Source organism: Ailuropoda melanoleuca, chromosome 11 (assembly GCF_002007445.2).
Source record: "Ailuropoda melanoleuca isolate Jingjing chromosome 11, ASM200744v2, whole genome shotgun sequence".
In the NCBI taxonomy this organism is placed as follows: Eukaryota; Metazoa; Chordata; class Mammalia; order Carnivora; family Ursidae; genus Ailuropoda; species Ailuropoda melanoleuca.
Window position 1 is genome coordinate 31640407 of NC_048228.1, and position 15620 is coordinate 31656026.

The 15620-nt window shown below is 35.2% G+C and overlaps 1 protein-coding gene across 1 annotated transcript in view; it reads left to right on the forward strand.

Annotated features, from left to right (window-relative positions):
* STPG2 (sperm tail PG-rich repeat containing 2) overlaps nucleotides 1-15620 on the forward strand; it is a 536245-nt gene that overhangs the window by 185652 nt on the left and 334973 nt on the right. The window lies entirely within an intron of this gene.

Below are 15620 nucleotides of genomic sequence, written 5' to 3' on the forward strand. Positions count from 1 at the left end.
AAAATAGCAGTCATCATTTTGGGTATGTCATGATGCCCAGTTGCAGTAGTCTTAGAGATCTTTCCACAAATTCCTATTTCATAGTTGTGGTCACTGGATCCAGCAGTTTCTCAGACTTTTCTGTGAGTGCTGACTTGTTTGCCAACTCCAGTGTTCCGGGCTACCATTGTGACTATATCTTCAATTTTCTGAAGAGCCTTCCTGCTCTCTGACTAGAGCTCCCACATTGTTGAAAGCCCTAATTTTCTCATTAAACTTTGTGTTTCTGTAATAGTTTTCATAGCTCTGTTTTCTTGACCAACCCAGATAGATATATACTAGGTTATAGTTTTTAATTATTTTGTACACGTCTTTCTGAGAGTGCCATCTTCTCTGTAGGGAATGTTTTCTTTCATAATATCTTTGTGTAGGTTTCTGTGTGTGTGTACGTGTGTGTGTGTGTGTGTGTGTGTGTGTGTTTGCATGTAGGTTTCTTTTTTTTTTTTTTTTAAAGATTTTTTTTTTTTTTTTTGACAGAGATAGAGACAGCCAGCGAGAGAGGGAACACAAGCAGGGGGAGGGGGAGAGGAAGAAGCAGGCTCATAGCAGAGGAGCCTGATGCGGGGCTTGATCCCAGAACGCTGGGATCACGCCCTGAGCCGAAAGCAGAGGTTTAACGACTGAGCCACCCAGGTGCCCCTGTCTTACTAGTTTCCCATGTCCATCTATTCTTTCTTTCCTTCTGTTTTTAACTATAGCTACAGAAATAGAAGCTTTCAGTGAATCTGATGCCATTGCTACAAAATGTAGAAGATCTTTTATGGAAACATTTTATTCAAATGCTGCTGTGTTCTGCTCCACAGCTTTTTTTTCTGTTCTCTTTTGCTTGTTTCCAGAGTAAGAGAGCATAGGAATCTCTTTGCAGGAAGCAAGTACATTTGTAATTCTCATCTATATAGAAGCCAAACTTTAATGAAATATTATTTAATTAGTAATAATTGAAAGGAAAAATGAGATTTTATGCATTTTATTTTATCGTCTCTTAAAAATCTTTCAAAACTTAAAAAATAATTACATGTAAGTTAAAAATAACTGAATACATTAAGGTATCATTTATTTTGAAATATATGTAATGTTTAGTATGGTAAGGATGTTCAAAGAAAAGTAAAAGAGCTCCCTACACAGGAGAAAACAAAGGAAGCAGCATGTAATTTAGTGATAAATATCTCTGAGGAATTTCTAATTACTTTCTAATATGGCATTTATATTTAGAAAATTAATTTACCTACTTTTATGGTCCCACATCCAATTCTAGAAATATGCTTTTAAGACATTATTGCTTAATTATAAAAGAAGCATTAACAGAGTAGATTTTTAAAATCAGAATTTGCACATTTGAGCATTTCGCTAGGGTTTAAGACCTTTCCCAGACCTTTGATTTGCTGTATATAAAGAAAAAAATTACATATTAAACATTTGCCAACAATTTCCTAATGTGCATTGTAAATACATGATTACATCTGTTTCTTCATATGAGTCTCATAGTGCACACTTAGGGGGCTTTTCTTCTACTGGAATTCAATTGATTTAATTAGGCAAGTCCCACTAATGTGCTAATTGGAAGACAGACTTTTTAGCATTCGCCTGAGATTAGATTGCATTCACAGAATCATAATTATTTTGATGGCTTGCCACAGTGAAATAGATGAACTGTGTACCAGCTAAATTTTTAATGAAGTTAACTTTTACTTTTATCCTTATGTAATTTCTCTCTTTATCTTGTATACAAGGTAATTTCTCTAAGTGTCTTTTGTTTTATTTATTTATTTTTTGGTTGTCACTGTCTTTCTAATATGCCACATCTCAAATATTTTAAAAACTTTTTTTGTATATTTACAAGACTGTGAAATGAAAGAGGCAAAGCAATGTTGATTTGAAAACCTAATGCAGGGGAATACCAGAATGAAAAATTATATATTAGAGCTCATTTGTGGCATGAAATATTTTACCTTAAGTTCTTAATATTTTACATACTATTATAATTTCTGCTCATTTTTGTCCTATATTAGATCATCTAATTTCATGGTTCTGATTCTAATAAACCACTATTATGACCTTGCTATGTTCCAACCACTGTGATAGCATTTGGGATACAAAGAGGACTGTGACTTTCCTCAGGAAGAATTTCATCCTAAAGTAGAATCAATGACATTACAGAAAAGTTCTGAGACATGTAAGGTTTGTAATATACTATTTGGGTTGGTTCCTTTTTCTATTTATATGTATATTCAACCTGTTATTTAATGTCATGATGATATCCCAATACTTTTTCTTTTTTTTTTCCTTAGAAGTCATTAGGTTCCGATCTTTTTTTCTTAATCAGGTATTTTAGAGATTTTTGGCATTTAGAGAAAAGTATATAAAAATATCGTTAAAGGGGTGGAGTTAAGATGGCAGAATAGTAGGAGTCCCTGAACTTGCCTCCTCCTTCAAACACAGCTAGATCAACATCCAACTATTTTGAACAACTAATAATATGATCTGAGGATTAAGAAAAACATCTGCACGGTTGTAGGGAGAGAACGTGGTAAATGGGAGGTTCAGAGCTATTAATTGGGGGAGAGGAAAGCTGGTGGCTGCAAATGTGAGGGAACCACTTCACATTTCACATGAGCAAAGTCGGGGAGAGGGAGAGAGTGGGAGAGAGAGAGCATTGTGGGTAGGGATCACAGGATAAGCCCCAGTGAGGAGCTCCCCTGCATTGCATAGGGAGAGATGGCTCCCCTTCCCAGAGTGCATTTGGAAGAGCATGTTTTGCCTCTCCAAGAACAAAAGGCCAGCTGGGAGCCGCTGAGTGGTGCTTAACAGCAGGGTCAAAGGTGTGCGCAGAGGGCAGAAAACCTCTTAACTTTCGCGTGAGCCACAATAGACTTAAACCTCTGTGTGCGCGCCTCCTGGCTGCTTTTCTGGGACAGAACTGAGCAGAGAGCAGAGACATGGGCAGACTGCGGATAACCTGGCTGCTGCTTTTTGCTGTCTGTTGCAATAGATTCAAGCCTCTGTGACTGCTCTTCTAGGACAGAACGGAGTAGGGGACTGAGTCATCCACAATGGCAGATAACCTGGTTCCAGCTTTTCACTGAGTGCACCGTGCGACTGCTTTTTAGGGACAAGACAGTGGTAGGCTCTCTCTAGCCTCCTTTGGGGATGGGAGTGGGCCCGTACCTTACCAGGCCCTTTAAAACTTAGAGTTTTGAATCCCAGACACTGGCCAGAGATAAAATACAGGTCTGTGGCTCTGGGTGAGCTGATGGTCCAGGCACAAACAGGTTAGGGCAGGGATGATGAAAGCCAGGGACACAGGGAATTGTTCACTTGTCTAAGAGGGCCTCCTGAACAGCAGTGGCCAGGAGTTCCCCTCTCCAGGGACAAGGGGGTGGGGTAAGGCCATATTCTTCCTTCTCCTCTTGCCCCCTCACCAACACAGCTGGACTCCAGAAAGAAACACAGTACCTCCAGTGGAGACTGGAGTCCCCTACACTAAACCCCGCCCCCCTGTGCCTGGCAGGGGCATCTTTGCAAGGGCACTTGACTTGTGAGCCAGCCTATCAGGCCTCTCCCTCAGAAACCAACAGAGGTCCCCACATCAACCAAGTCTACTGATTAAAGAATGCTCTGAAACATCAGGTTCCAGTGGAAATAGCAGGCTTGCTTTTTTTTTTCCTTATTTATCTTACCTCCTCTTTTCTTAATTTTTAAAAATTTTAAAGTTCTTTTTCTATTTCTTATTTTTGTTTTTTATCTTTTGTTATATATATATATTTTTTCTTTTTTTTCTTTTCTCTTTATCCTTTTTTTTTTTTTTTGGTATCAGGCTTATAATTTTTTGTTCATTTGTTGATTTGTTTCCTTCTCTTATTTTTTGAATCAGACTTATTTTTTTCCTCTTTTCTTCTTTCCGTACTGTTTTTTCCTTCTTTCTTTCCTATTTTTATTTTTATTTTTTTTTTAGAATCAGGCTTATAGATTTTTATTTGTCTGTTTGCAGTTTTGTTCCTTTTCCTTTTTTTTTTGTCTTGGTTCAGGCTGTTTTTGTTTATTTTTGCTCTCTTTTTCCTTCTTTTTTCTTTGACAGGCTTATCTTGACAAACAAATCAAAGCACATTTATAAACATCCAAACACTCCCCACTACAAGCAAGGAGGAACTCTGTAGAGAAAGGACCAGTGGGAAAGAGCAGCCACAACCCAACAGCAGAGTGTACACAGCATACACCAGAAACACTTCTCACAGTTTTGTTGTTGTTGTTGTTGTTGTTTCTTTTTCTTCCTTTCTTTTCTGGACAAAATGATGAGATGGAGACATTTACCCCAAAAGAAAGAACAGAAGATAGTACTCGCTGCCAGGGATTTAATCAATATAGATATAAGTAAGATATCTGAACTTGAATTTAAGATGATTATAAAATTGGCTGGACTTGAAAAAAGCATAGAAGACACTAGAGAATCCCTTAATGTAGAGATGAAAGAACTAAAATCTAGTCAGGCTGAAATTTAAAATGCTATTATTGAGATGCAGTCCCAAATGGAGGCTATAAAAACGGGGATGAATGAGGAGGCAGAAGAATCAGTGATATAGAAGATAAAATGATGGAAAATAAGGAAGCTGAAAAGAAAAGAGAAAGAAAACTACGGACCATGAAAAGAGACTTAGAGAACTCAGCCATTCCATAAAGCAAAATAATCTCCCAATAATAGGGGTCCCAGAAGATGAAGAGTGGGAGAGTGGGGAAGAACAAATTATAGGTGAGAATTTCCCTAATCTGCAGAAAGAAACAGGCATTCAATCCAGGAGGCACAGAGAACCCCTTTCAAAATCAACAAAAATAAGTCAACACCTTGACCTACCGAGGCTTGCAAATTTCAAAGATAAAGAGAAAATCTGGAAAGGAGCTTGGGACAAGCAGTTCTTAACCAACAAGTGTAGAAACATAAGAGGGAGCAGACCTGTGCACGGAGACCTGGCAGGCCAGAAAGGACTGGCATGATATGTTAGACATGTTAAATGGGAAAAATATGAAGCCAAGAATACTTTATCCAACAAGGCTGTCATTCAGAATAGAAGGAGAGATAAAGAGTTTCCAGGAAAACTTAAACTAAAGGAATTTGTGAACACTAAACCAGCCCTGTAATAGATATTAAAGGAGAAACTGTGAGTGGAGAAAGAGCTCAAAAGTATCAAGGGCTGGAAAAGAACAGAGACAGTCTACAGGAACAGCAAATTTACAGGTGATACAATGGCACTAAATTCATATCTTTCAATAATTAGTCTGAATGTAAATGGACTAAATGCTCCAATCAAAAGACATAGGGTATCAGAATGGATAAAACAACAACAACAACAACAAGACCCATCAATATACTGTTTATAAGGGACTCATTTTAGACCCAACGACACCTCCAGATTGAAAGTGAGGGAGGGGAGAATCATTTATCATGCCAGTAGACATCAAAAGAAAGCTGGTGTAGCAATCCTTACATCAGACAAAATAGATTTTATTTTTTAATTTTTTTAAAGATTTATTTTTATTTATCTGAGAAACGGTGAGAATGAGAGAGATCACAGAGGGAGAGGTAGAAGCAAACTCCCCACTGATCAGGGAGCCCAATGTGGAACTTGATCCCAGGACCCTGAAATCATGACGTGAGCCAAAAGCAGACACTTTAACGAGTGAGCCATCCAGGCGCCTCAGACAAACTAGATTTTAAACCAAAGAGTGTAATAAGAGATGAAGAAGGACACTATATCATAGTGGGTCTATCCAACTAGAACATCTAACAATTGTAAATATTTATGCCCCTAACTTGGGAGCAGCCAAATATATAAACAAATTAACAACAAAATTATTGAAACTCATTGATAATAATACAATAATAGGAGATTTTAACACCCTACTCACAGCAAGGGACAGATCATCTAAGCAGATCAATAAGAAAACAAGGGCTTTGAATGGCACACTGGACCAGATGGACTTCACAGATATATTCAGAGAATTTCATCCTAAAGAAGAAAAATACACATTCTTCTCAAGTGCACATGGAACATTCTCCAAGTAGATCACATACTGGATCACAATTCAGGTCTCAGTCAGTACCAAAAGATTGAGATTATACCATGCACATTTTCCGGCCACAATGTTTTAAAACTAGAACTCAGCCACGAGGGGAAATTTGGAAAGAACTCAAATACATGGAGGCTAAAGAGCATCCTACTAAAGACTGAATGGGTCAACCAGGAAATTAAAAAAACATTTAAAATATTCATGGAAACAAATGAAAATGAAAGCACAACTGTTCAAAACCTTTGGGATGCAGCAAAAGTGGTCCTAAGAGGGAAGCATATAGCAATACAAGCCTTTCTCAAGATACAAGAAAGGTCTCAAATACACAACCTCATCTTACACCTAAAGGAGCTGGAGAAAGGACAGCAAATAAAACCTAAATCCAGCAGGAGAAGAGAAATAATAAAGATTAGAGAAGAAATCAATGATATGGAAATAAAAACAACAACAACAACAACAACAACAACAACAGTAGAACAGATCAACAAAACTAGGAAATGGTTCTTTGAAAGAATTCATCAGATTGATAAACTCCTGGTCAGACTTATCAAAAAGAAAAAAGAAAGGACCCAAATAAATAAAATCATGAATGAAAGAGGAGAGATCACAACCAACACCAAAGAATACAATTACAAGTGAATATTATGAGCGATTATATGCCAATAAATTAGGCAATCTAGAATAAATGGATGCATTCCTAGAAACATAAACTACTAAAACTGAAACAGGAATTAATAGATAATCTGAACACACCCTAACCAGCAAAGAAATTGAATCAGTAATCAAATGTCTCCGAAGAAACAAGAGTCCAGGTCCAGATAGCCTCCCAGCAGAATTCTACCAAACATTTAAAGAATTAATATCTATTTTTCTGGAACTGTTTCAAAAAAATAGAAATGGAAAGGAAACTTCCAAACTCATTCTATGAGGCCAGCATTACCTTGATCCCCAAACCAGAAGAAGACCCCACCAGAAAGGAGAATTACAGACCAATATCCCTGATGAACATTGATGAAAAAATTCTAGCCAATAGGATTCAACAGTACATTAATAGGATTATTCACCATGACCAAGTGGGATTTATTCCTGGCCTCCAAGGGTGGTTCAACATCTCCAAATCGATGTGTTATGCCACATTACTAAAAGAAAGGACAAGAACCATACGATCTCAATAGATCAAAAAAGCATTTGACAAAATACAACTTCCTTTCTTGATAAAAGCTCTCTGCCATGTAGAGATAGAGGGAACATACCTCAATATCATGAAAGCATATACAAAAAAACCCATAACAAATATCATCCACATCAGTGAAAAACTGAAAGCTTTTCACTTAAGGTCAGGAAAATGACAGGGATGTCCACTCTCACCACTGTTTTTCAACTTAGTACTGGAAGTCCTAGCCTCAGCAATCAGAACACAAAAGGAAATAAAAGGCATCCGAATTGACAAAAAAGTCAAACTTTCACTCTTCGCAAATGACATGATACTCTATGCAGAAAACCCAAACGAATCCACCCCAAAATTGCTAGAACTGATACAGGAATTCAGCAAAGTGACAGGATATAAAATCAATGCCCAGAAGTCAGTTGCATTTCTGTACACCAACAATGAGACAGAAGAAAGAGAAGTGAAGGAGTTGATCTCATTTACAATTTCACCCCAAACCATCTGATACGTAGGAATAAACCTAACCAGAGAGGTAAAGGATCTGTCCTCTATAAACTATAGAAAACTTATGAAAGAAATTGAGGAAGACACAAAGAAAAGGAAAAACATTCCATGCTCAAGGATTGGAAGAACAAATATTGTTAAAATGTCTATGCTACCCAAAGGAATTTACGCATTCAATGCAATCCTTCTCAAAATACCATCAGCATTTTTCACAGAGCTGGAACAAAGAATCCTAAAATTTGTATAGAACCAAAAGACCCCGAATAGCCAAAGTAATGTTGAAAAAGAAAATCAACACAATTCTGGATTTTGAGCTCTATTACAAGCTGTAATCATCAAGGCAGTATGGTACTGGCACAAAAACAGACACATAGATGAATAGAATGGAATAGAAAACCCAGAAATGGACCTTCAACTCTATGGTCAACTAATCTTTGACAAAGCAGGAAAAAATATCCAATGGAAAAAAGTCTCTTCAACAAATGGCATTGGGAAAATTAGATAGCCACATGCAGAAGAAGGAAACTGGACCACTTTGTTACACCATACACAAAAATAAACTAAAACTGAATGAAAGAGCTAAATCTGAGGCAGTAATCCATCAAAATCCTAAAGGAGAGCACAGGCAGCAACTTTTTGACCTTGGCTGCAGCAACTTCTTGCTAGACATGTCTCCAAAGGCAAGAGAAACAAAAGCAAAAATGAACTGTTAGGACTTCATCAAGATAAAAGGTTTTTGCATAGCAAGAAACAGTCACAAAACGAAAAGGTAACCTATGGAATGGGAGAAGATATTTGCAAACGTCTTATCAGATAAAGGGCTAGAATCCAAAATCTATAGGAACTTATCAAACTCAATACCCAAAACCCAAAAAATCCAGTCAAGAAACGGGCAGAAGACATGAAAAGACATTTCTCCAAAGAAGACACCTCAATGGCCAACAGACACATGAAAAAATGCTCAAAATCACTCGGCATCAGGGAAGTACAAACCAAAACCACAATGAGATCCCACCTCACACCAGTCAGAATGGCTAAAATTAACAAGTCAGGAATGACAGATGTTGGTGAAGATGTGGAGAAAGTGGAACCCTCTTACACTGCTGGTGGGAATGCAAGCTGGCGCAGCCGTTCTGGAAAACAGTATGGAGGTTCCTCAAAAAGTTAAAAATAGAACTACCTTACAACCCAGCAATTGAACTACTAGGTATATGTCCAAAGGATACAAACATAGTGATTTGAATGGGCACATGCACTCCAGTGTTTATAGCAGCAACGTCCACCATAACCAAATTATGGAAAGATGCCCACTGACAGATGAATGGATAAAGAAGATGTGATATATATATATATATATACATATACATATATATATATATATATATATATATATACACACACACACAATGGAATATTACTCAGTCATCAGAATGGATGAATACTTACCATTTACATCAACGTGGATGTAACTAGAGGGTATTATGCTAAGCGAAATAAGTCAGTCAGAGAAAGAGAAATACCATATGATTTCACTCATATGTGGAATTTAAGAAACAAAACAGATGAACATAGGGCAAGGGGAGGAAAAAATTAAATAAGATGAAAATAGAGAGGGAGGCAAACCATAAGAAACTCTTGACAATAGGGAACAAACAGAGTGTTGCTGGAGGGGAGGTCGGTGGAGGGATGGGGTAATTGGGTGATGGGCATTAAGGAGGGCACTTGATGTAATGAGCACCAAATGTTATATGCAATTGATGAATCACTAAATTCTGCCCCTGAAACTAATAGTATAGTATATGTTAAGTACATTGAATTTGAAGAATTAAAGAAAAGATTGATGTAGTTGCAATATCAGTAAGTATGTAAAGAGAGAATCATGTATAACCACTTTGGAACATGGTTTGGCAGTTTCTTCAAAAGTTCAAAAGTTTAAAATTCATCTTTGGCCCAGACATTGCACTCCTAAGTATTTATTGAAGAGAAATGAAGGTAGATATGTAAACGTTTATGACAGTATTGTTAATCAAAACTGTTATTATTTACCGCAAACTGAAAGCAACCCAAATGTTCATCAGCCGGTGAGTAATCAACAAACTTTTATATCCTAATACAACTGACTATTACTCAGTAATTAAATGAAATACAGATATACTCAATATGGTGAATCTCAAAATCATTGTGTTGAGTGAATAAAGCTAGAACCAACATATTGCATAATACGTGATTTCATTTATGTGAAACTTTAGAAATGGCAACTAGTGTGTAGTTGCAGAAAGATCAGTGTTTATGTCTGAAAGTGGGTAGAAGGTGGATGGCTTAAAAAGAACACAAAATTTGGGGGAGTGAAAAAAATGTTTATTATCTTGATTGTTATGATTGTTTCATTCAGGTGACATACCAAAACTTATCAAATTGTGTACTTTACATATGTGAAGTTTACTGTATATCAAGTATACATTAACAAAGTTGCAAAAAAGTTACTTGGAATAAGATGAATTTATATATATGTCATAAAAATACAGAGAACAGCTCATTAATGACAAACAAAAATAAGTCATTAAGATGATCATTGCATGAATTGGTAACCCCAGGGAATAATGGATTTCATAAAGTGTTTCCAATGGAGTTTTAAATAACTAATTTTCATTTTAATGTTCAAAGTTTAAAAATGATCCCTTTTTTTATTGATGACAGAATAGTTTACTTTTAATATCTGTTTTTACTGTTTAAGATGTAAATTTCTTTGCTGCCAAAGAGGTTGACTATTTTAATATTTAAACTTTTTATTGTCTGTATTTCTGATCATTATTTCATTTTAATTATATAATTAGAGAAAAATAATTTAGGAAAAATAGTTTATTATTAGTATTACTACTACTATGATTTTCTTGGCATGCTGCAATGATAGAAACTTTCAGAGGCACTGTGAACTTAGTAGAACTCGAGGCTATTTTTAGACTCAGAGGCTCAATGTGTGTAATAGAATTAATGTGTTAAGTTAGTAACTGGAAGTTTAATTTTGTTAGAGATGAAAATGTCTCTAATTCAAACATCTAAGGGTGCTAGAATTGAATGATATTGTTTCTGTTTTTGTCCCTGAGAAAAGAAATTGGATATAAGGATATAAGAATATAAGAATCTTGGGAGTAGGGTAATTTTGAGCAGGTTGAAATGAAAGAGGAAGCATGACATACTATTCCTTTTATATGGTATGATATTTTTGTGGTGTTGTATAACATTACTCCTTAAAAAGAGAAGACATATGAGAAAAGTCTTTCATGTTCAATAGTGTTTTTGTTGTTGTTAATTTCCTTGCTATTTAAAAAATATTATTAGTAGTAATCTAAGTTATTTTTGAATGCAATACTTTCAGACTAAAGGCAAAAAACAACTATATACAAGTTCTGAACTATAATTTAGTAGATATGGTTTTCACAGTGGTGTAGGTTAACAATTTTAAAACTTTCTATGTGATCTAGGAGTAAATTAATGAATAAATATATTGAGAATAATGAGAACTGTGTTTTTTACTGTTAGAGAATTGTTATAAATATGGAACAGAGAGAGACCAGAATGTACATTGTAAAATTAAGCTGTAATTGAAGGTATCATTATGAGCCCATCATTTTTGTGCATTTATAGATATAAACATAGAGGTATTTGTATATGTATGTGTATCTCTGTCTGCTAAATGGGCTCTTAAAGCAATGGACACACTTTGTTCTCAGATCTTGGTTTCTAAGAACTATTCCTCACTTAAAGGTTCCAGAGATCCCTAGAGAAATTGCTGATTCCAGTGCAGAAGCAGGAATATCTTGATGTGTTAAAAGTTAATGCACTCCAAAAAAATGGTTAGATCCTGTCAAAAGGACATAGGAGCAAGTTTGAAGGTGTTCCCACTGGCTAAATCTGGCAAAAGTGGAGCATGAAAATAAATAATAATGAAAATGAATTATAACCCATAGAATAAAACAGGAATTCATTAGTTAACGTGTTTGAAGTGTCTTGAACTGACCATGGTATTTTACTGTCTCTTATCATTAGTGTGCTTTTATCTATTTATTCTCATGTCTTCTGTAGTTTTTGTTTTATGATTGTAATTGCTATATCATTTGGTGCATGGATAGTCATGAATTTTATATCTTCAAAGTGAATGTGTCTTTCAGCATTGAAAGCGTTCTTCATTATGATTAATATTTTTGGCTCAAATTTTGATTTACCTGATATGATCATCACCCCTTCTGTTATTTACCTTTGCCTGGTATACCTTTATTTTTATCCATCCTGGGTTTTTGTGTGTGTGTGTGTTTGTACAAAGCATACAGTTGTTGGTTGGTTGTTATTTTGTTACCCAATTTGAAAATCATTTCATTTTGATAAGTGAGTCACGTCCATTCACATGTATTGCTATGAGTAATATAAGTGGTCTCTACTGTACCATATATTTTGTTTTACTACATATTATATTTTATTATATTTCTTAACATTGTTTTTTCCTTTGATCTTTCATGATGTCAATTTATTTATTTAGAAATAATTGTATTTTTGCTCTAATTGTTACTTTTGTACTTAGACTTTTTGAAAATTCCCTTAATCCCATTTCCTTATTTGTCCTTTTACTTTCTTGTTTGTCGGTTCTTAATGGCATCCTTTGATTACCATAATAACTTACATAGCAATCAAGAACTTTAAAATTTTTTTCTTGTTCCTCTTTCTTCTCCTGCCATTATTCAATTGCATTACTTCTACTTTTTTTTTTTAAAGATTTTTTTAAATTTATTTATTCGACAGAGATAGAGACAGCCAGCGAGAAAGGGAACACAAGCAGGGAGAGTGGGAGAGGAAGAAGCAGGCTCATAGCGGAGGAGCCTGATGTGGGGCTCGATCCCATAACGCTGGGATCACGCCTTGAGCCGAAGGCAGACGCTTAACCGCTGTGCCACCCAGGCGCCCCAACATTACTTCTACTTTTAGCCTTAGATCTATTAATACATATGCTAAATATGTTTATAAGTCATTTTGTTAAAGTTTTACCTGTCATATCTTGGTTAGGTGACACTCTTCTTTGTGTCGATTTCTCCTGAGTACAGTATTATCTGAATTCTTGTGCATTTGAATTCTTTCTCCTAAAGTCTTGATAGTTTTAAGGGTGGTTTGGCTATATTTATTTTCCTTGGTTGACGTTTTCTTTCTTTGTATGTGTGTGTTTATTAAAAATAATAGTCCTGTACATGTAAAAATGCTCAACATCACTCATCAGGGAGATACAAATCAAAATCGCAAGATACTACCTCACACTGCTCGGAATGGCTGAAAGTGGTAACTCAGGAAACAACAGATGTTGGCGAGGATGCGAGGACGCGGAGAAAGGGGTACCCTCTTACACTGTTGGTGGGAATGCAAACTGGTGCAGCCACTCTGGAAAACAGTATGGAGTTTCCTCAGAAAGTTAAAAATAGAACTACCCTGCAGCCCAGCAATTGCACTACTAGGTATTTATCCAAAGGTTACAAACATAAGTGATTCGAAGGAGCACCTACACCGTAATGTTTATAGCAGCAATGTCCACAGTAGCCAAACTATGGAAAGAGTACAGATGACTATAGACGAATGAATGTATAAAAAAGATGTGGTATCTATATACAATGGAATATTACTCAGCCATCAAAAGAATAAAATCTTGCCATTTACAACGATGTGGATGGAAGTAGAGAGTATTATCCTAAGTGAAATAAATCAGAGAAAGACAAATACCATAAATACCATGAAGTAATCATGATTTCACTCATATGTAGAATTTAAGAAACAAAACAGATGAACATAAGGGAAGGGAAGGAAAGATAAAATAAGATAATAACAGAGAGGTAAACCATAAGAAACTCTTCACAACAGGGAACAGAGGGTTGATGGAGGGGAGGTGGGTGGGGGGATGGGGTAATTGGGTGATGGGCATTAAGGAGGGCACTGATGTAATGAGCACTTGGGTGATATATGCAACTGATGAATCACTAAATTCTACCCCAGAAACTAATAATATACTATCTGTTAACTAATTTGAATTTAAATTAAAAAGATAATAGTCTTATTACCCAGCTTGGTTTATTTTTGAGAAGTCTGCAGCCTGCTTAACTTTATTGCCTTTGTAAGGCTTTTTGTCTTTTGCTTAGAGGTCTTGAGGATTTAAAAAAAATTAAATTCCAATAGATTTACTGGCATATTTCCAGAATCGAACGTTTCAGCTTCTCATTTCCTATATATAAATTGGTTCCTTTCAATATGTATATTTAAATAGATTTTTTTAACTTACAAAAGTTTGTCCTTCATTATTGCTTTATGTCAGCCTCATATCAGTTTTTATTGTTGGAGGCACCCAGCTTGCAACTGTTTTTATACATCTTAAACTCTTACAAATACTATTCCTTGATTTAGTGGTTTCAATTTTGCTGTTTCTGGATTTTTGACAGTTCCATTTTTTTTTTTTAATCTTCAGGGACACCATTTATACTTACATTGGATCTTCTCTGCCTGTCTTCCATTTCAAACCACTTTTTCTCTGACTCTTCACTTCTTTATCTTATATTCTTATTCTTTATTTTCCTTGATTTTTGCCAATACTGCTTATGAAATTTTTATGTGAACCTTTTCTTCTCTGGTACCTTTTAGCTTGGTCTTACATCTTATACATAAATAACTTTTTAATATAATTTTTTTACTTGTAATTTTTTTTACTGTAAGCCAAATCAACTTTTATTTCTTTTATTTTTTGTTCATTTCTGTTATTTTTAAACCGTATTCAATATTTTTTTTAAATCTCCAAAAGCTTTATTGAGGAAATTTAATTTGGTTTGTAGTTTTGTGTTATAGTTTTCTTCTGGCGTGTGTGTGTGTGTGTGTTAGGCAGGGGGAGCATTCATTAGCTAGTGCTTTGGTGTATTTCTCTTCTTTTTTTAGAGATGTAGAGTGAGTGTGTGTGTGTGTGTGTGTGTATACACACACTAAACCACACAATATATATGTATATTGTGTGGTTCCATACCTTTTGATTTATTATATCCCTTAAGCTATGAACATTTAATCAGGAGCATATATAGTAGTCAGTTTTCTGGGGAAAGGTATTTTAATCCTCTAGGATATGACATGATCATGAGAGAACATGTGACAAAAGATCTTATATTTGATGATATAATAAATCAGATCACTATGATAATGTAAGTTAGCACAATGAGGAGAAATTATTTTATTCTGGTGTGTTGAGAGAACTTTTAAATGTTTGAGGAAGGCTTTTAAATTATTGAGGAAGATGTAGTTTATAGGGCACTGAACTATAGGTGAAAGATCTGGGTTCTTGTGCTGACTCTGTAAGTGATAAGCAGTAATGTGAAACAAAGTCATCTTGTGGTCAGGATGACCTACAACTTAGAGATAAATATTCCATGGCTTTGAACTATTATTAGATATGAAAAGAAACTAAAAACTATATCTGAAATCCTCTGAGGAAATTACTGAATGATGGTTGGTTATCTTATTGGTGTTGGAGAGCGGGTCAATACTTTTAAGGGTTATTCTTCTAATAATAGTTGATGACAAAATTGCTTTTTAATGGTGCATGTGCAAATATAAAAATTTGGCCTCTAAGTGGAGTTTTGTAAATTTAGAGCCATAGATAAGATATTTCGGATAAAAAAAAAAAAGGCCGAACTGCTAATCAAGAGTTGCCTGTTCTATTCATCTCACATACTGTGTTCAAACCCTAATCTAAATAAATCTTCAATAATTTTTAAATACTTTAAAAATATCTATTTAAATGCCTTAAAATATCTAAAGCTTATCTGTTTAAAAATTCGTC